The sequence below is a fragment of the Pinus tabuliformis genome, chromosome 6 (genome assembly GCF_031772625.1).
Source record: "Pinus tabuliformis cultivar Carrire ecotype Pingquan chromosome 6, CPIR1, whole genome shotgun sequence".
In the NCBI taxonomy this organism is placed as follows: Eukaryota; Viridiplantae; Streptophyta; class Pinopsida; order Pinales; family Pinaceae; genus Pinus; species Pinus tabuliformis.
In genome coordinates this window covers 441,748,053-441,770,247 of record NC_142292.1, presented here as the reverse complement: position 1 = coordinate 441,770,247, position 22,195 = coordinate 441,748,053, and the positions used below count along the sequence as shown (strand labels likewise).

Genomic DNA, 22,195 nt, shown 5'->3' with positions numbered 1-22,195 from the left:
CATTCAAACTAAACCTAGTCAATAAATTGCCTAAAATAAAATAAATCCTTAATCAAAATTATACAAATTATTATTCTTCGTTTCTCTCAATTATTTATATAATAAAATCCAATCAATCATTCAAAATTGAGCACATCAGGCAGGCCAGTCCGCTTTGCCCACAATAAAACTCATTGGGATTTCAGATCCATAGGTTGAGATTGAGCCCCCGCTTTGCCCACAATAGAACTCAATGGGCTTTCAGACCCATAGGTTGAGATTGAGCCCCAGCCTGTTGCTGCTGGTTTTGCTGGTAATTCAAAGGTCTTCTGAATAACATGATGTGTGGCTCAGGACGATGAATGGCATAGTGCACCCATCCATGAGACTGCTGAACTCCAATGGCTCGCCATTCGTTCTGGACCAAAAAGAATATCAATTTGGTTAAAATTATTAATAAATAAAAAATAAAACAAACAAACAGATTAGCGCATTAAAAATGGCATTTGAAAACAAATTAGGTGTTGATTACCACATTGGGAAGTTGGCAAAACAGATGCATTTGCATTAAAAATAGCATTTGAGAACAAAAATGCGGTGCTTACCTCATTGAGAAGTCAGTTCTTGGGAAGCAATTTGGCAGTGTCCGGAGGGAGAACCACATGTCAGGAGATGACACATAACGCCCAATCATCAAAATAATCCATTTGGGTGAAATAAAACCCTAATTACAGATATTCAACTCACCACCTAGACAACCAGCAATCAAGCATACCCACACTCAAAGATAAAACTATAAATATCTCAAAGAAACTTTGATATGCATCTGATTGTAACTAACCAAAAGCAGTGATCAGGCATTTATTTAATATGTCCAAACTTCCAGGAAATGATTTGCAATGTAAGAACAACGTGGACACATCGTCTCCTTCTCTGCATTTATTTAATTACCTGGCATTCTAACTTTAAAGGGACCTACATAAATTCATGGAAAACCTTCAATCTAGACATCAATAGGTTGTCTTGGGTGGAGGGCCATGATGACAGAGAATTTCGAATACATCTTATAAGGAGATTTTGAGGTTTCGTTTAACATATATGATTGCAGGATTGGAACAGTCGTCGATCCTTTAGCCCGACAAAAGCAAATTTCTTAATAAATTCTAGATATCATGGGCAACGATTCCTTCAATTTTATTAAGATATTTGACATTACATCCTTTTATATACTGACTGTGAGGTTCTTATTTTCACTTGATAGAAATCAAGCAGGTCTAAAAACAAAGGCTTGTCCAACAAAGAATGAAAAGCACAAAATTGGACGCAGGGTCTGCCCTTGGCTTAAGGCCTATTCTACGACTAAGAATACATGTAAATTCATGACAAGCATCACTAAGACGGTTTGATAGTGTTGATTATTAAGCATACGTCTATTCCATAGAAAAAGACAAAAAGTGAGTACATGACCAAGCCTCTGTATGTGCGCAACATAACCTAAACCCATCATATAAATCCACACATGAAAAGTATTACAATATTTGAAGAATGCACCTAACCCCATATAAATTAGGTATCTGAGAGACGAAACTATCATTTTGCCCAACGATCAAACTTCGTTTAATCATCTAACACCACAAATCCACGGTCAACAATAGGACACCACAAATCCACGGTCAACAATAGGACACGGCGTCGACTAGGGCAATTCATTTCAAAGGGAAACACTATTTTTTAATATAATTTTTTATTTAATTTTTAATATTAATATTGAAAAAAAAGTATTTTTAATTTATTTATATTTATATTCAATTTTAATTCAGCATTATTTATTATTTATTTTGATAAATTTTAAATATATATTAGTGAATAATTTATTATTTATTTTGTTTTTTTAATAGAAAAAATGAAAAAATAGATATTAAAAACTTGTTTTAAAATTAATTTCCAATTTATTAAGATGAATTCTAGAACCTTTTAAAATTCATTGACTTTTTTGGGTTTTGGCTTAGAAAATGACACTAGAACAAAAATCTCGGCTTATAAAGTTGACGAGGTGACATTTAATCTTCATTTTAGGTAGATAATATATTGATTTATTTTTCTTTTAATTTCAATCTTTCCAAATTTTAATGTTACCCCTAAAAACTATATATTGAAATATTTCTTAATATTATAAAATTTAATATATTTTTTTAATAAAATATTTAGAACAGTTTATCAATCAAATTTGAAATAAATTTAAATCCAAAATTTTACCATTGAATTTTCGTTAAAAATAGGAAAAAGAAAATTCTACTTCAGACAACAAAAAAGATTTCCGATTAACTTTAGTCTCTGGATACTTCAGGCACAGCTCCACTCAGATTTCTCAGGTTACTCACGGTCGATGCACAATTTATCGATTTTCAATGGCAACTTCTTCCATGCCCCCTCTGTGTCTGTGCTCTGTATTATTTATAGTTGCGTTATTTCTTGTAGCACTTCATTCTGAAAGAAAAGCTCTGGTACAGTGCAGCAGCGGAACAACTCTGACACCTTGCAAGTTGCTGCTGTTAAAGATACAGCAATAATGTCCAGAAACCGCAGAAGTAATAGTAAGGAATAATTAATAAAAAATGATTTTACATACTACAAACTATTATGGGCATCAAATGGATATGTTTTCTCTAGAATCAGCAATAGAAATTCTGGGTTCCTTCTTCTTCTCCTAGTTTTTCTGGTTTTCGTCATTGCAGGCGCAACCGTCTCAGATCTCATCTTCCAAGGTATATATAATTACTATCTTCTTGAATGTTGATCTATACAGTACAATCCTGAACAAGTAAAATATGAATTTCGGTGGCTTTGTTAAGCTGCATATGTTGATGTAGACAGCCAGAAACAACTTATTACCCTCATTTTTACAAGGTTGTTGCAGAGCCCCATTTTTCTGGGCATTAATGCTTGATGCATAGATGTCTGTAAAATTTTGAATAGCAGAATGGATTTTGTAGCTAATAGATACTTTGTTCTTGGCTCTGCAGTTAAATCATACCGGGTTAATACGACGACATGGTCAAGGAATGTTTATTTTCTTCAATATGGAAGCCTGCAAGAAAGCTTAATGGAGAAAGAACCCAATCTATATAAACCACAGGCTGCAAAATTCACAAAGAGCTTTCCCCTGTTGCTAACCAATCAAACTAACAGGATTTCCTTCATCCAAGACATTATATTTCTTCCTAGGAAGTCCTCTTCTTAGTATGCCTGTCTTCTGCAAACTCCAATCTGATATCCCACAAATCATCCCCCAACTGTTCATTCTCGCAACAAATCCATACAGCAGTGAATGCCATCGAGTATTTACAATTTGGATATTCTAACCAAACATGAGCTGCAGTCAGATGCCAAGCTCCTCCCCCTGCAACCCACTGGTCTGCAACATCAGTTGCCCTAGTGGACACAGCTAATTATAGCTCAGATTTACCAGAGATCATCACAGCAAAATTGGGTTACTTTGATCATTCCAGACCCATCAAATGGGATTATATGGTATATGAGAGCTTGGCCACAGAGAGGGATATTGTTGTATTTGCCAAAGGGATTAACAATAGACAAGGACTGAACATTGAAACCAAATATCTACGCTGCATATTCAACAATACCATTGAAACTATGGTCACACTCTGGACAAGAAGTCTTTAGATGCGAGCATCCCAATGAATCAGTTCGTTATCAGCTCATTGCCTCCGAAATCACTCTCCGAATCCATGGGAAATCCATTCCTTCCGTCGCTTATTATGAAATCCCGCCATCTCATCATTCAAGCAAAAGTAGTACTCAAGATAATGCACAGAAAATGAGACTACTCTGTGCCTGCACCATGGTGTTCAACGTTGAAAAATACATAAGAGAATGGGTTATCTACCATTCTCATCTGGGTGTGGAACACTTCTTTCTGTACGATAACAACAGTGAAGACGATCTGGCAGAAACTGTTGAAGGGTTACTGTCAGAAAATTACAAGGTAAGCAGGCATCCATGGCCATGGGCCAAGACACAGGAATCTGGATTCTCACACTGTGCTCTCATGGCCAAACAGAAGTGTCAATGGATGATGTACACTAACGTTGACGAGTTTGTATTTTCTCCTTCGTGGCTAAAGCAACTCAAGGCCAATGCCAATATTGGGTACCCATTAAAGAATACTGCATCAAAAGCAGCTCTGAGGCGATTAGTAATAAATCTTAATAAACTGGGGTTGCATTGACAGGGAAAATTTCTTTGAGATGCAGAAATTTTGGACCCTCGGGCCTCCGGGAGCACCCGCAGAGAGGGGTTACTCAAGGGTACACTTGTAGGGAAAGGAAGCTGAAGCGCTACAAATCCATACTTCTTTTGGAAGCTGCCTCTCCTAAGTTGCTCAATGTAATACACCGGTTTCTGTTGAAGAAGGAATACAGAACAGTGTATGTGAAGGCCCAAAGGATAGTGATCAATCACTACAAGTACCAGGCTTGGAACTCATCACCAACTCCAGCTAAGAGGATATAAACAATATAAAAGGAAATCTCATCACCAACTCCAGCTTCTGGAAGTTTTGGTATTTAAAATAAATAATCCCACCTGTATATTCTCACTACAAAAACAAATATGTGCTCAATACAGCAACAATAGCAAAAAAAAAATTGTTACTATTTCAAATATTTTCGGTTTGAATCAGCGTATGCCTCCAATACTTTTTGTTGAGATTCAAAGCATACAGATTTTTCCAATTTCTCTACCATCTGAATACGAAAGGGGGGGCATGGAAGGAAAGCAGCTGGCCTTTATAAAAGAGCTCGTTTCTCTACCATATGAATACGAAGGGGGGCATGGAAGGAAAGCGGCCAGCCTTTATAAAAGGGCTCATCTGCGGGAGAACCAACGGAATCCATCTCGCTTGAGGCGGCCTAGACAGGTTTGAGTCCTCGGTGGGGTATATCAAACTCGAATTCTCTCGAAACCGCCGCACTATTCATATTCAATCTTCTCTTGCTCATGCCATTAGAAACCATAGCCGAGCCCATTGTGAATTTATCAAAAATAAATTCAACGATCTCTTCATAATTCAATACCCCGAATGAGTCTCATGTCCTCAGCATATTGATCACCTCTTTCACCATTTTGGAGTCTTTTCGATCACTTACTTATCTTTACTTTCCTCACACCTCTTGGAATACTCCATTCTGGTTGGAAAATTTGGGTTTTAAAAAAACAGTACACCTCATTCCAACTAAGTAAAATATTTTCTACTTTGGCAGTTGGCAATGAGTACTCAAATCTAACCCATTAATAAAAAATTTATTTACATGTACTCATTGCTATAAATTTTATCATTTCCTTATCTTCTTATAGTTATCATTTCTAACATTGCCTTATATCGGCATTGCTGTATGCAGGTAGTGAGAAACGGGAGATAAAAAAACGTAGAGCACCGGGCAGTAACTAACAGGAGTTCCTTCATCCAAGACATTGTATTTCTTCCTGAGGAAGTCCTCTTCTTAGTACGCCTGTCTTCTGCAAATTCCAATCTGATATCCCACAAATCATCCCCCAGTTGTTCATTCTTGCAACAAATCCATACAGTATTTACAATTTGGATATTCTACCCAACCACGAGCTGCAGTCAGATGCCAGGCTCCTCCCCCTGCAACCCACTGGTCTGCAACATCAGTTGCCCTAGTGGACACAGCTAATTATAGCTTAGATTTACCAGAGATCATCGCAGCAAAATTGGGTTATATGGTATATGAGAGCTTGGCCACAGAGAGGGATATTGTTGTATTTGCCAAAGGGATTAACAATAGACAAGGACCGAACATTGAAACCAAATATCTATGCTGCATATTCAACAATACCATTGAAACTATGGTCACACTCTGGACAAGAAGTATTTATATGCGAGCATCCCAATGAATCAGTTCATTATCAGCTCATTGCCTCCGAAATCACTCTCTGAATCCATGGGAAATCCATTCCTTCCGTCGCTTATTATGAAATCCCACCATCTCATCATTCAAGCAAAATTAGTACTCAAGATAATGCACAGAAAATGAGACTACTCTATGCCTGCACCATGGTGTTCAATGTTGCAAAATACATAAGAGAATGGGTTATCTACCATTCTCATCTGGGTGTGGAACACTTCTTTCTGTACGATAACAACAGTGAAGATGATCTGGCAGAAAATGTTGAAGGGTTACTGTCAGAAAATTACAAGGTAAGCAGGCATCCATGGCCATGGGCCAAGACACAGGAATCTGGATTTTCACACTGTGCTCTCATGGCCAAACAGAAGTGTCAATGGATGATGTACGCTAACATTGACGAGTTTGTATTTTCTCCTTCGTGGCTAAAGCAACTCAAGGCCAATGCCAATATTGGGTACCCATTAAAGAATACTGCATCAAAAGTAGCTCTGAGACGATTAGTAATAAATCTTAGTAAACCGGGGCTGCATTGATAGGGCAAATTTCTTTGAGATGCAGAAATTTTGGACCCTCAGGCCTCCGGGAGCACCCGCAGAGAGGGGTTACTCAAAGGTACACTTGCAGGGTAAGGAAGCTAAAGCGCTACAAATCCATACTTCCTTTGGAAGCTGCCTCTCCTAAGTTGCTCAATGTAAAACACCGCTTTCAGTTGAAGAAGACATATAAAACAGTGTATGTGAAGGCCCAGAGGACAGTGATCAATCACTACAAGTACCAGGCTTGGAGTGAATTCAAGGCTAAGTTTCGGAGGAGGGTGTCTGCGTATGTCGTGGATTGGAAAGAGTCGAGGAATGTTGTGTCCCAAGATCGAGCTCTAGGCCTTGGCAACAGGGCCATCAAACCCCATGAATGGGAGAATATGTTCTACCAAGTGAATGACAGTGCATTGAAGGAGTTTACAGGTAGAACATTTTCTTTGAATAATAAAGAACCAGGCTCCAAATTACAGTGGCAATGAAGGGCAATTGCAATTGTATGTATGTATAGGGTTAAATCAATAGGAGGTTGTCAATGATAGATGTAGTATGCAGTTCGTTGAGTGGATCTGAAAGTCCACCATCCAGCCAAAAAGCAAAAAAAATATTTTATTTTATAGCTCAGATTTACCAGAGATCATCATAGCAAAATTGGGTTACTTTGATCATTCCAGACCCATCAAATGGGATTATATGGTATATGAGAGCTTGGCCACAGAGAGGGATATTGTTGTATTTGCCAGAGGGATTAACAATAGACAAGGACTGAACATTGAAAACAAATATCTACGTTGCATATTCAACAATACCATTGAAACTATGATCACACTCTGGACAAGAAGACTTTAGATGCGAGCATCCCAATGAATCAGTTCGTTATCAGCTCATTGCCTCCGAAATCACTCTCCGAATCCATGAGAAATCCATTCCTTCCGTCGCTTATTATGAAATCCCGCCATCTCATCATTCAAGCAAAAGTAGTACTCAAGATAATGCACAGAAAATGAGACTACTCTGTGCCTGCACCATGGTGTTCAACGTTGCAAAATACATAAGAGAATGGGTTATCTACCATTCTCATCTGGGTGTGGAACACTTCTCTTTGTACGATAACAAATATTTCTTCCTAAGGAAGTCCTCTTCTTAGTACGCCTGTCTTCTGCAAATTCCAATCTGATATCCCACAAATCATCCCCCAGTTGTTCATTCTCGCAACAAATCCATACACCAGTGAATGCCATCGAGTATTTACAATTTGGATATTCTACCCAACCACGAGCTGCAGTCAGATGCCAGGCTCCTCCCCCTGCAACCCACTGGTCTGCAACATCAGTTGCCCTAGTGGACACAACTAATTATAGCTCAGATTTACCAGAGATCATCACAGCAAAATTGGGTTACTTTGATCATTCCAGACCCATCAAATGGGATTATATGGTATATGAGAGCTTGGCCACAAAGAGGGATATTGTTGTATTTTCCAAAGGGATTAACAATAGACAAGGACCGAACATTGAAACCAAATATCTACGCTCCATATTCAACAATACCATGGACAAGAAGTCTTTAGATGCGAGCATCCCAATGAATCAGTTCGTTATCAGCTCATTGCCTCCGAAATCACTCTCTGAATCCATGGGAAATCCATTCCTTCTGTCGCTTATTATGAAATCACGCCATCTCATCATTCAAGCAAAAGTAGTACTCAAGATAATGCACAGAAAATGAGACTACTCTGTGCCTGCACCATGGTGTTCAACGTTGCAAAATACATAAGAGAATGGGTTATCTACCATTCTCATCTAGGTGTGGAACACTTCTTTCTGTACGATAACAACAGTGAAGATGATCTGGCAGAAACTATTGAAGGGTTACTGTCAGAAAATTACAAGGTAAGCAGGCATCCATGGCCATGGGCCAAGACACAGGAATCTGGATTTTCACACTGTGCTCTCATGGCCAAACAAAAGTGTCAATGGATAATGTACGCTGATGTTGACGAGTTTGTATTTTCTCCTTCGTGGCTAAAGAAACTCAAGGCCAATGCCAATATTGGGTACCCATTAAAGAATACTGCATCAAAAGTAGCTCTGAGACGATTAGTAATAAATCTTAGTAAACCGGGGCTGCATTAACAGGGTAAATTTCTTTGAGATGCAGAAATTTTGGACCCTCAGGCCTCCGGGAGCACCCGCAGAGAGGGGTTACTCAAAGGTACACTTGCAGGGAAAGGAAGCTAAAGCGCTAAAAATCCATACTTCCTTTGGAAGCTGCCTCTCCTAAGTTACTCAATGTAATACACCGCTTTCAGTTGAAGAAGGCATACAGAACAGTGTATGTGAAGGCCCAGAGGACAGTGATCAATCACTACAAGTACCAGGCTTGGAGTGAATTCAAGGCTAAGTTTCGGAGGAGGGTGTCTGCGTATGTCGTGGATTGGAAAGAGTCGAGGAATGTTGTGTACCAAGATCGAGCTTTAGGCCTTGGCAACAGGGCCATCAAACCCCATGAATGGGAGAATATGTTCTACCAAGTGAATGACAGTGCATTGAAGGAGTTTACAGGTAGAACGTTTTCTTTGAATAATAAAGAACCAGGCTCCAAATTACAGTGGCAATGAAGGGCAACTGCAATTCAAGGATAATTTTAGGGGCGAATGTTCACCCTTTGGCGAAATTAAGGGGTTTTAAATTTTTAGTGGGCGAATATTTTGTATCATAGTACATTTTTACAAATCACCTCAAATAGCCCACCTTATTTTAAGGGAGAGGGTAAAAAAGGTAAATTTAGCCCTTGAAATTAGGACTTACAACCTTCCATTCGCCCATTTTCAAGAATAGGTTTTATTTAAGTGAATCCATTCGCCCATTTTCAAGAATAGGTTTTATTTAAGTGAATCCTATGGGCCAAATACCATATTTATAAAAGAGGTATGGTAAATTAATAAAAATATAAATAAATGAGAGGTATGGTAAATAAATATAACATTTTTTATATTTACTCCATAAGTCACCTTATATACATGTAAGGGTGTAAACAAATAAAAATATAAGTAAAGTGGAGGTATGGTAAATAAATAAAACGTCTTTTTATACTTACTCGAAAGGTATGGTAAATAAATAAAAATATAAATAAACTAGACGTATCGTAAATAAATAAAAACTCTTTTTATATTTAGTCCATAACCCTCGTTCTATTTATGAAGGCTCAAGAAAGAGGTTTTATTTAAGTGAATCCTATGGGCCAAATACCATATTTGTAAAAGAGGTATGGTAAATTAATAAAAATATAAATAAACCAGAGGTATGGTAAACAAATAAAACATTTTTTATATTTACTCCATAAGTCACTTTATATTTACGAACACTCAAAAAATGGGTTATATTTAGGTGAAACCTATGGCCAAAATACTATGGGACAAATACCATGGACTAGATTGTTATTAATACCATGCAAAAAACCATTATTAACCCTAATATTAGAATTAATAAAAATAAAAATGGCACATGGTATTGACCCATGGTATTCACCAAAATGGCATATGGTATTGACCCATGGTATTCACCAAAATGGCATATGGTATTGACCCATGGTATTCACGTGGAATGTAGCCTATCTAAATGGGGGAATTAAACCAGCATGTAGCGTATGCTAAGATTCACTAGGACTTTACAAAGTTTTATTATTTAGTGAAAGACTTGCCAAGATCTTACAAGATTTTATAACTGAGTAAAATATTCGCCATGCCTGGTGAAAGATTCGCCAAAAAATTATATATACATATTATATTATTGATAAAATCGCCTTCCATTTTTCCTATATACCATGAAGATTCACCCATTTATTATATTTATAAATTTAGGGGGGGTTCTTAAAATTTTTCTTGCTGCAATTGTATGTATGTATAGGGTTAAATCAATAGGAGGTTGTCAATGATAGATGTAGTATGCGGTTCGTTGAGTGGATCTGAAAGTCCACCATCCAGCCAAAAAGAAAAACAAATATTTTATTTAACAAAAAAAATAGCGCAAGCTCTGAGTTACAAACCTGTATTCATAAGTATCATCAGTGTATTTATCTGAGTACTGAATTTGAGGCATCCTGGTCAAGCGAACTAAAGGCTTGAATGATCTGAACCCAAAGAAAGGAAATAAGGGCCAATGATTCAAATCCATCCATAAATTGCAATTAAACGATACAGTATTTTTACCCAGATAACGGGGACTAGCATTTCAGACAAAATAACGATAAACCCAGAAGTAATCCCCATAAAGCCTGATTAAATATATAAAATGAAGGAATCTGTTCTACCGTGATCAATTCAGAGCCTGAAATACAGAAATTTAAACAGGCTTTTTGTAGATCCAAAAAATGTGGGTAAAGGGTTAGTTAATGCCACCCTGGTGGATAACAGATAGGTCGAATTCCGCCCTGAGAACTTGAAATGCCCTGCAAACAGCCGTGGAAAGCTCTGATAAAACCTTTGAACCGAAAATTAGTGAGCGAGAACCTGAGATTGGGCGAATGGGACGGCGCGTAAAAGGTCAAAATAATGAACTTAACAAGGAATAAACTAAGCAGCTCGCAAGGGCAGAAGGAATACAACAGGTGAATGACAGGAAAACTGATTTTAATCGTTCGGCTTCCAACGATCAACGAAACTCCTTTTAATCGTTCGGCTTCCAATGATCAACGAAACCATTTTTAATCGTTCGGCTTCCTATAATCAACGATCAAACATTGTTTAATCATCTAACACCATAAATCTACGGTCGACAATAAGACACGACGTCGGCTGGGGCAATTCCTTTCAATAAGACACGGCATCAGCTAGGGCAATTCCTTTCAAAGGGAAACGCCTTACGGCGTAAAAATACAATATAAGTCAAGAATGCATCAAACTTACTTAATATACATGTGAACAATTCTTCCATTTTTAAGCTGGATAGGTCGCGCATTCTTTTCATAACTCTGAAAAATCAATAATGGATAATTAATAAGTTAACATGTTTTCAGAAGCATTAAAATATATTGAAAAGGAAAAAGTCACTCTAATGTTATGATATATTATGAGTGATGTCATGTGCTTAAAAAAATGCTGTAGTTTAATTTTTATATGTTTTGGTTTCGTCAGAATATATTTTTATGTTATAAACTCACAGAATGTGTTAAAATTATACATTTTAATTATATATGAGTGGTATAGTTTATATACTTTAAAAATTATAAAAGTTTCTGAGTGGAATAATTTAAAATGTAGAATATATATATATATATATATATATGTGTGTGTGTGTGTTAAAAAAAAATAACAATTTAAACGGTAGAAATTAATAATCTTCTTAAATTCCAAGAAAACACATCAAAACCTAAAATAATTTAGACAATGCCTTTAAAAAATGATGTGCCCAAAAAAGGTCATGGAATAATGTATAGATGGTAATACGGTGGCGGGAATACTTACGTCATGTGAGGCTACGTGTATAGCATTTACTTGGTCTCTTGTAACTGTCCTTACCTACATCAACATTTCTCGTCATAAGTCACAGCGTCGATACACAGGGACTACGCGCGGACCCAGATTTTATACGCATCGGATTCACAATACCAAGAAGTTCTTCAGGCGGTTCCATATTCCCAGTGGCGAATGGGACGACGCGTAAAAGGTCAAAATGATGAACTTAACAAGGAATAAACTAAGCAGCTCGCAAGGGCAGAAGGAATACAACAGGTGAATGACAGGAAAACTGATTTTAATCGTTCAGCTTCCAACGATCAACGAAACTCCTTTTAATCGTTCGGCTTCCAACGATCAACGAAATTGTTTTTAATCGTTCGGCTTCCTACGATCAACGATCAAACTTTGTTTAATCATCTAACACCATAAATCTAGGGTCGACAATAAGACACGGCGTCGGCTGGGGCAATTCCTTTCAAAGGGAAACGCCTTACGACGTAAATATTAACGAATAATAGCTTTCTTTCTCTCTTAATCTAATTAAATGAAAAATACGAGTATACCTGAGGGTCATGATTCCCACGCTAATGTAACGAGCAATGATTCGCACTCCCTACACGCGACCATAATGTAACGAGTAGTGATTCCACGCTCAAACTAGAGCTAACGGTTGTCCATCCCGTTCACCGTGAGAAACCATATAACAACAACGCATCGTTCAACGAGATTATTCTGGAAGACTACTTTTCCGCTTCAATTTCAGATAAAGAGAAAAGAGGCAGCTTCAATTTCAGGTAAAGAGAAAAGCGGCCGCTTCAATTTCAGATAAAGACAAAAGTAGTCGCTCCATCTTTCCAACGATAATTGCGTTTTTGATATAAAACCTGGGTTTCAGTGCATGGTCCCGTCAGAGCGGGTTTCATTTTTCATATCGAACTTCTATAGAATTTTCTTCTGCATTTCCATTTTAGTTAATTTTAAGCGCTGCCTTCTTGTATGGCCATGATTTTATTTTAATTGTTTTTCTTACATTTACATTAATGTTTTGCCATGGAAATGATAACTTTTCTAGTATTTTCTTGTATGGCTGTTGTTCAATATGTTATTTTCTTTTATGTTGTTGTGTCATATGTTTCCATGTCTCTGCGCTGCACCGCTTTTCTTATTTTTTATTTCAATCATCTCAATGTCAGAAGAAATCTAGCTTGGAGTGCATTAAATTGATATCGAACTGGTATGATAAAATCTTAATGTTACCATTATTTATCAGAAAGAATTTATTTCATTTCGTTTGGAAGCGTTCGTTTACCTATAAAAAATGATATGCGCAGGAACAAATATCATGAACGCTTCTTTACGATATGAGCAGGAACACATCTCATGAGCGCGAGTAACTAAGCAGCTCGCAAGGGCAGAAGGAATACAACAGGTGAATGACAGGAAAACTGATTTTAATCGTTCGGCTTCCAACGATCAACGAAACTCCTTTTAATCGTTCGGCTTCCAACGATCAACAAAACTGTTTTTAATTGTTTGGCTTCCTATGATCAACGATCAAATTTTGTTTAATCATCTAACACCATAAATCTACGGTTGACAATAAGACATGGCGTCGGCTGGGGCAATTCCTTTCAAAGGGAAACGCCTTACGGCGTAAATATTAACGGATAATATCTTTCTTTCTCTCTTAATCTAATTAAATGAAAAATACGAGTATACCTGAGGGTCATGATTCCCACGCTAATGTAACGAGTAATGATTCCCATGCTCTACACACGACCGTAATGTAACGACTAGTGATTCCACACTCAAACTAGAGCTAACGGTTGTCCATCCCGTTCACCGTGAGAAACCATATAACGAAAACGCATCCTTCAACGAGATTATTCTGGAAGACTGATTTTCCGCTTCAATTTCAGATAAAGAGAAAAGCGGTCGATTCAATTTCAGATAAAGAGAAAAGCAGCTGCTTCAATTTCAAATAAAGACAAAAGCAACCGCTCCATCTTTCCAACGGTAATTGCGTTTTTGATATAAAACCTGGGTTTCAGTCCATGGTCCCGTCAGAGCAGGTTTCATTTTTCATATCGAACTTCTATAGAATTTTCTTCTGCATTGCCATTTTAGTTAATTTTAAGCGTTGCCTTCTTGTATGGCCATGATTTTATTTTAATTGTTTTTCTTACATTTACATTAATGTTTTGCCATGGAAATGATAAATTTTCTAGTATTTTCTTGTATGGATGTTTTTCAATATGTTATTTTCTTTTATGTTGTTGTGTCATATGTTTCCAAGTCTCTGTGCTGCACCGCTTTTCTTATTTTTGATTTCAATCATCTCAATGTCAGAAGAAATATAGCTTGGAGTGCATTAAATTGATATCAAACTGGTATGAGAAAATCTTAATGTTACCATTATTTATCAGAAAGAATTTATTTCATTTCATTTGGAAGCGTTCGTTTACCTATAAAAAATGATATGCGCAGGAACAAATATCATGAACGCTTCTTTGCGATATGAGCAGGAACACATCTCATGAACGCCAGTAACTAAGCAGCTCGCAAGGGCAGAAGGAATACAACAGGTGAATGACAGGAAAACTGATTTTAATCGTTCGGCTTCCAACGATCAACGAAACTCCTTTTAATCGTTCGGCTTCCAACGATCAACGAAACTGTTTTTAATCGTTCGGCTTCCTACGATCAATGATCAAACTTTGTTTAATCATCTAACACCATCAATCTACGGTCGACAATAAGACACGGAGTCGGCTGGGGCAATTCCTTTCAAAGGGAAACACCTTACGGCGTAAATATTAACGGATAATAGCTTTCTTTCTCTATTAATCTAATTAAATGAAAAATACGAGTATACCTGACGGTCATGATTCCCACGCTAATGTAACGAGTAATGATTCGCACGCTCTACATGCGACCGTAATGTAACGAGTAGTGATTCCACGCCCAAACTAGAGCTAACGGCTGTCCATCCCGTTCACCGTGAGAAACCATATAACGACAACGCATCGTTCAACGAGATTATTCTGGAAGACTACTTTTCCGCTTCAATTTCAGATAAAGAGAAAAGCGGCCGATTCAATTTCAGATAAAGAGAAAAGCAGCTGCTTCAATTTCAGATAGAGACAAAAGCAGCCGCTCCATCTTTCCAACGGTAATTGCGTTTTTGATATAAAACCTGGGTTTCAGTCCATGGTCCCGTCAGAGCGGGTTTCATTTTTCATATCGAACTTCTATAGAGTTTTCTTCTGCATTACCATTTTAGTTAATTTTAAGCGCTGCCTTCTTGTATGGCCATGATTTTATTTTAATTGTTTTTCTTACATTTACATTAATGTTTTGCCATGAAAATAATAAATTTTCTAGTATTTTCTTGTATGGCTGTTGTTCAATATGTTATTTTATTTTATGTTGCTGTGTCATATGTTTCCATGTATCTGCGCTGCACCGCTTTTCTTATTTTTGATTTCAATCATCTCAATGTCAGAAGAAATCTAGCTTGGAGTGCATTACATTGATATCGAACTGGTATGAGAAAATCTTAATGTTACCATTATTTATCAGAAAGAATTTATTTCATTTCGTTTGGAAGCGTTCGTTTACCTATAAAAAATGATATGCGCAGGAACAAATATCATGAACGCTTCTTTGCGATATGAGCAGGAACACATCTCATGAGCGCCAGTAACTAAGCAGCTCGCAAGGGCAGAAGGAATACAACAGGTGAATGACAGGAAAAGTGATTTTAATCGTTCGGCTTCCAACGATCAACGAAACTCCTTTTAATAGTTCAGATTCCAACGATCAACGAAACTGTTTTTAATCGTTCGGCTTCCTACGATCAACGTTCAAACTTTGTTTAATCATCTAACACCATAAATCTACGGTCGACAATAAGACAAGGCGTCGGCTGGGGCAATTCCTTTCAAAGGGAAACGCCTTACGGCGTAAATATTAATGGATAATAGCTTTCTTTCTCTCTTAATCTAATTAAATAAAAAATACGAGTATACCTGAGGGTCATGATTCCCACGCTAATGTAACGAGTAATGATTCGCACGCTCTACACGCGACCGTAATGCAACGAGTAGTGATTCCACGCTCAAACTAGAGCTAACGGCTGTCCATCCCGTTCACCGTGAGAAACCATATAACGAGAACGCATCGTTCAACGAGATTATTCTGGAAGACTACTTTTCCGCTTCAATTTCAGATAAAGAGAAAAGCGACCGCTTCAATTTCATATAAATACAAAAGCAGCCGTTCCATCTTTCCAACGGTAATTGCGTTTTTGATATAAAACCTGGGTTTCAGTCCATGGTCCCGTCAGAGCGGGTTTCATTTTTCATATCGAACTTCTATAGAATTTTCTTCTGCATTTCCATTTTAGTTAATTTTAAGCGCTGGCTTCTTGTATGGCCATGATTTTATTTTAATTGTTTTTCTTACATTTACATTAATGTTTTGCCATGGAGATGATAAATTTTCTAGTATTTTCTTGTATGGATGTTCTTCAATATGTTATTTTCTTTGATGTTGCTGTGTCATATGTTTCCATGTCTCTGCGCTGCACCGCTTTTCTTATTTTTTATTTCAATCATCTCAATGTCAGAAGAAATCTAGCTTGGAGTGCATTAAATTGATATCGAACTGGTATGAGAAAATCTTAATGTTACCATTATTTATCAGAAAGAATTTATTTCATTTCGTTTGGAAGCGTTCATTTACCTATAAAAAATGATATGCGCAGGAACAAATATCCATGAACGCTTCTTTGCGATATGAGCAGGAACACATCTCATGAGCGCCAGTAACTTAGCAGCTCGCAAGGGCAGAAGGAATACAACGGGTGAATGACAGGAAAACTGATTTTAATCGTTCGGCTTCCAACGATCAACAAAACTCCTTTTAATCGTTTGGCTTCCAACGATCAACGAAACTGTTTTTAATCGTTCGGCTTCCTACGATCAACCATCAAACTTTGTTTAATCATCTAACACCATAAATCTACGGTCGACAAAAAGACACGACGTCGGCTGGGGCAATTCCTTTCAAAGGGAAACGCCTTACTGCGTAAATATTAACAGATAATATCTTTCTTTCTCTCTTAATCTAATTAAATTAAAAATACGAGTATACCTGAGGGTCACGATTCCCACGCTAATGTAACGAGTAATGATTCGCACGCTATACACGCGACCGTAACGTAACGAGTAGTGATTCCTCGCTCAAACTAGAGCTAACGGCTGTCCATCCCGTTCACCGTGAGAAACCATATAACGACAACGCATCGTTCAACGAGATTATTCTGGAAGACTACTTTTCCGCTTCAATTTTAGATAAAGAGAAAAGCGACCGCTTCAATTTCAGATAAAGAGAAAAGCGGCCGCTTCAATTTCAGATAAAGACAAAAGCAGCCGCTCCATCTTTCCAACGGTAATTGCGTTTTTGATATAAAACCTGGGTTCAGTCCATGGTCCCGTTAGAGCGGGTTTCATTTTTCATATCGAACTTCTATAGAATTTTCTTTTGCATTGCCATTTTAGTTAATTTTAAGCGTTGCCTTCTTGTATGGCCATGATTTTATTTTAATTGCTTTTCTTACATTTACATTAATGTTTTGCCATGGAAATGATAAATTTTCTAGTATTTTCTTGTATTGTTGTTGTTCAATATGTTATTTTATTTTATGTTGCTGTGTCATATGATTCCATGTCTCCGCGCTGCACCGCTTTTCTTATTTTTGATTTCAATCATCTCAATGTCAGAAGAAATCTAGCTTGGAGTGCATTAAATTGATATCGAACTGCTATGATAAAATCTTAATGTTAACATTATTTATGAGAAAGAATTTATTTCATTTCGTTTGGAAGCGTTCGTTTACCTATAAAAAATGATATGCGCAGGAAAAAATATCATGAACGCTTCTTTGCGATATGAGCAGGAACACATCTCATGAGCGCCAGTAACTAAGCAGCTCGCAAGGGCAGAAGGAATACAACAAGTGAATGACAGGAAAACTGATTTTAATCGTTCGGCTTCCAACGATCAACAAAACTCCTTTTAATCGTTCGGCTTCCAACGATCAACGAAACTGTTTTTAATCGTTCAGCTTCCTACGATCAACGATCAAACTTTGTTTAATCACCTAACAGCATAAATCTACGGTCGACAATAAGACACGGCGTCGGCTGGGGCAATTCCTTTCAAAGGGAAACGCCTTACGGCGTAAATATTAACGGATAATAGCTTTCTTTCTCTCTTAATCTAATTTAATGAAAAATACGAGTATACCTGAGGGTCATGATTCCCACGCTAATGTAACGAGTAATGATTCGCACGCTCTACACACGACCGTAATGTAACGAGTAGTGATTCTACGCTCAAACTAGAGCTAACGGCTGTCCATCCCGTTCACCGTGAGAAACCATATAACGACAACGCATCGTTCAAAGAGATTATTCTGGAAGACTACTTTTCCGCTTCAATTTCAGATAAAGAGAAAAGCGACCTCTTCAATTTCAGATAAAGAGAAAAGCGGCCGCTTCAATTTCAGATAAAGACAAAAGCAGCCGCTCCATCTTTCCAACGGTAATTGCGTTTTTGATATAAAACCTGGGTTTCAGTCCATGGTCCCGTCAGAGCGAGTTTCATTTTTCATATCGAACTTCTATAGAATTTTCTTCTGCATTGCCATTTTAGTTAATTTTAAGCGCTGCCTTCTTGTATGGCCATGATTTTATTTTAATTGTTTTTCTTACATTTACATTAATGTTTTGACATGGAAATGATAAATTTTCTAGTATTTTCTTGTATGGCTGTTGTTCAATATGTTATTTTCTTTTATGTTGCTATGTCATATGTTTCCATGTCTCTGCGCTACACCGCTTTTCTTATTTTTGATTTCAATCATCTCAATGTTAGAAGAAATCTAGCTTGGAGTGCATTAAATTGATATCGAACTAGTATGAGAAAATCTTAATGTTACCATTATTTATCAGAAAGAATTTATTTCATTTCGTTTGGAAGCATTCATTTACCTATAAAAAATGATATGCGCGGGAACAAATATCATGAACGCTTCTTTGCGATATGAGCAGGAACACATCTCATGAGCGCCAGTAACTAAGCAGCTCGCAAGAGCAGAAGGAATACAACAAGTGAATGACAGGAAAACTGATTTTAATCATTCGGCTTCCAACGATCAATGAAACTCCTTTTAATCGTTCGGCTTCAACCGATCAACGAAACTGTTTTTAATCGTTCGGCTTCCTACGATCAACGATCAAACTTTGTTTAATCATCTAACACCATAAATCTATGGTCGACAATAAGACACGGCGTCGGCTGGGGCAATTTCTTTCAAAGGGAAACGCCTTACGGCATAAATATTAACGGATAATAGCTTTATTTCTCTCTTAATCTAATTAAATGAAAAATACGAGTATACCTGAGGGTCATGATTCCCACGCTAATGTAACGAGTAATGATTCGCACGCTCTACACGCGACCGTAATGTAACTAGTAGTGATTCCACGTTCAAACTAGAGCTAACGGCTGTCCATCCCGTTCACCGTGAGAAACCATATAACGAGAACGCATCGTTCAACGAGATTATTCTGGAAGACTACTTTTCCGCTTCAATTTCAGAAAAAGAGAAAAGTGACTGCTTCAATTTCAGATAAAGAGAAAAGCGGCCGCTTCAATTTCATATAAAGACAAAAGCAGCCGCTCCATCTTTCCAACGGTAATTGCGTTTTTGATATAAAACCTGGTTTTCAGTCCATGGTCCCGTCAGAGCGGGTTTCATTTTTCATATCGAACTTCTATAGAATTTTCTTCTTCATTGCCATTTTAGTTAATTTTAAGCGCTGCCTTCTTGTATGGCCATGATTTTATTTTAATTGTTTTTCTTAAATTTACATTAATGTTTTGCCATGGAAATGATAAATTTTCTAGTATTTTCTTGTATGGCAGTTGTTCAATATGTTATTTTCTTTTATGTTGTTGTGTCATATGTTTCCATGTCTCTGCGCTGCACCGCTTTTCTTATTTTTTATTTCAATCATCTCAATGTCAGAAGAAATCTAGCTTGGAGTGCATTAAATTGATATCGAACTGGTATGAGAAAATCTTAATGTTACCATTATTTATCAGAAAGAATTTATTTCATTTCGTTTGGAAGCATTCGTTTACCTATAAAAAATGATATGCGCAGGAACAAATATCATGAACGCTTCTTTGCGATATGAGCAGGAACACATCTCATGAGCGCCAGTAACTAAGCAGCTCGCAAGGGCAAAAGGAATACAACAGGTGAATGACAAGAAAACTGATTTTAATCGTTCGACTTCCAACGATCAACGAAACTCCTTTTAATCGTTCGGCTTCCAACGATCAACGAAACTGTTTTTAATCGTTCGGCTTCCTACGATCAACGATCAAACTTTGTTTAATCATCTAACACCATAAATCTACGGTCGACAATAAGACATGGCGTCGGCTGGGGCAATTCCTTTCAAAGGGAAACGCCTTACGGCGTAAATATTAACGGATAATAGCTTTCTTTCTCTCTTAATTTAATTAAATGAAAAATACGATTATACCTGAGGGTCATGATTCCCACGCTAATGTAACGAGTAATGATTCGCACGCTCTACACGTGACCGTAATGTAACGATTAGTGATTCCACACTCAAACTAGAGCTAACGGCTGTCCATCCCATTCACCGTGAGAAACCATATAACGACAACGCATCGTTCAATGAGATTATTCTGGAAGAATGCTTTTCCGCTTCAATTTCAGATAAAGAGAAAAGCGGCTGCTTCAATTTCAGATAAAGAGAAAAGCGGCCGCTTCAATTTCAGATAAAGACAAAAGCAGCCGCTGCATCTTTCCAACGGTAATTGTGTTTTTGATATAAAACCTGGGTTTCAGTCCATGGTCACGTCATAGCGGGTTTCATTTTTCATATCGAACTTCTATAGAATTTTCTTCTGCATTGCCATTTTAGTTAATTTTAAGCGCTGCCTTCTTGTATGGCCATGATTTTATTTTAATTGTTTTTCTTGCATTTACATTAATGTTTTGCCATGGAAATGATAAATTTTCTAGTATTTTCTTGTATGGCTGTTGTTCAATATGTTATTTTCTTTTATGTTGCTTTGTCATATGTTTCCATGTCTCTGCGCTGCACCGCTTTAGTTATTTTTGATTTCAATCATCTCAATGTCAGAAGAAACCTAGCTTGGAGTGCATTAAATTGATATCGAACTGGTATGAGAAAATCTTAATGTTACCATTATTTATCAGAAAGAATTTATTTCATTTCGTTTGGAAGCGTTCGTTTACCTATAAAAAATGATATGCGCAGGAAAAAATATCATGAACGCTTCTTTGCGATATGAGCAGGAACACATCTCATGAGCGCCGGGAATTAAGCAGCTCGCAAGGGCAGAAGGAATACAACAGGTGAATGACAGGAAAACTAATTTTAATCGTTCGGCTTCCAACGATCAACGAAACTCCTTTTAATCGTTCAGCTTCCAACGATGAACGAAATTGTTTTTAATCGTTCGGCTTCCTACGATCAACGATTAAACTTTGTTTAATCATCTAACACCATAAATCTACGGTCGAAAATAAGACACGGCGTCGGCTGGGGCAATTCCTTTCAAAGGGAAACACCTTACGGCGTAAATATTAACGGATAATAGCTTTCTTTCTCTCTTAATCTAATTAAATGAAAAATACGAGTATACCTGAGGGTCATGATTCCCACACTAATGTAACGAGTAACGATTCACACGCTATACACGCGACCGTAACGTAACGAGTAGTGATTCCTCGCTCAAACTAGAGCTAACGCCTGTCCATCCCGTTCATCGTGAGAAACCATATAACAACAACGCATCGTTCAACGAGATTATTCTGGAAGACTACTTTTCCACTTCAATTTCAGATAAAGAGAAAAGCGGCCGCTTCAATTTCAGATAAAGAGAAAAGTGGCCGCTTCCATTTCAGATAAAGACAAAAGCAGCCGCTCCATCTTTCCAACGGTAATTGTGTTTTTGATATAAAACCTGGGTTTCAGTCCATGGTCCCGTTAGAGCGGGTTTCATTTTTCATATCGAACTTCTATAGACATTTCTTATGCATTGCCATTTTAGTTAATTTTAAGCGCTGCCTTCTTTTATGGCCATGATTTTATTTTAATTGTTTTTCTTACATTTACATTAATGTTTTGCCATGG

The 22,195-nt window shown here is 37.2% G+C and overlaps 1 pseudogene; it reads right to left on the bottom strand.

Moving 5' to 3' along the window:
• Nucleotides 1-229: 229 nt before the first annotated feature.
• LOC149259188 (cyclin-dependent kinases regulatory subunit 2 pseudogene) lies at nt 230-10,566 on the bottom strand (annotated as a pseudogene).
• Nucleotides 10,567-22,195: the final 11,629 nt, after the last annotated feature.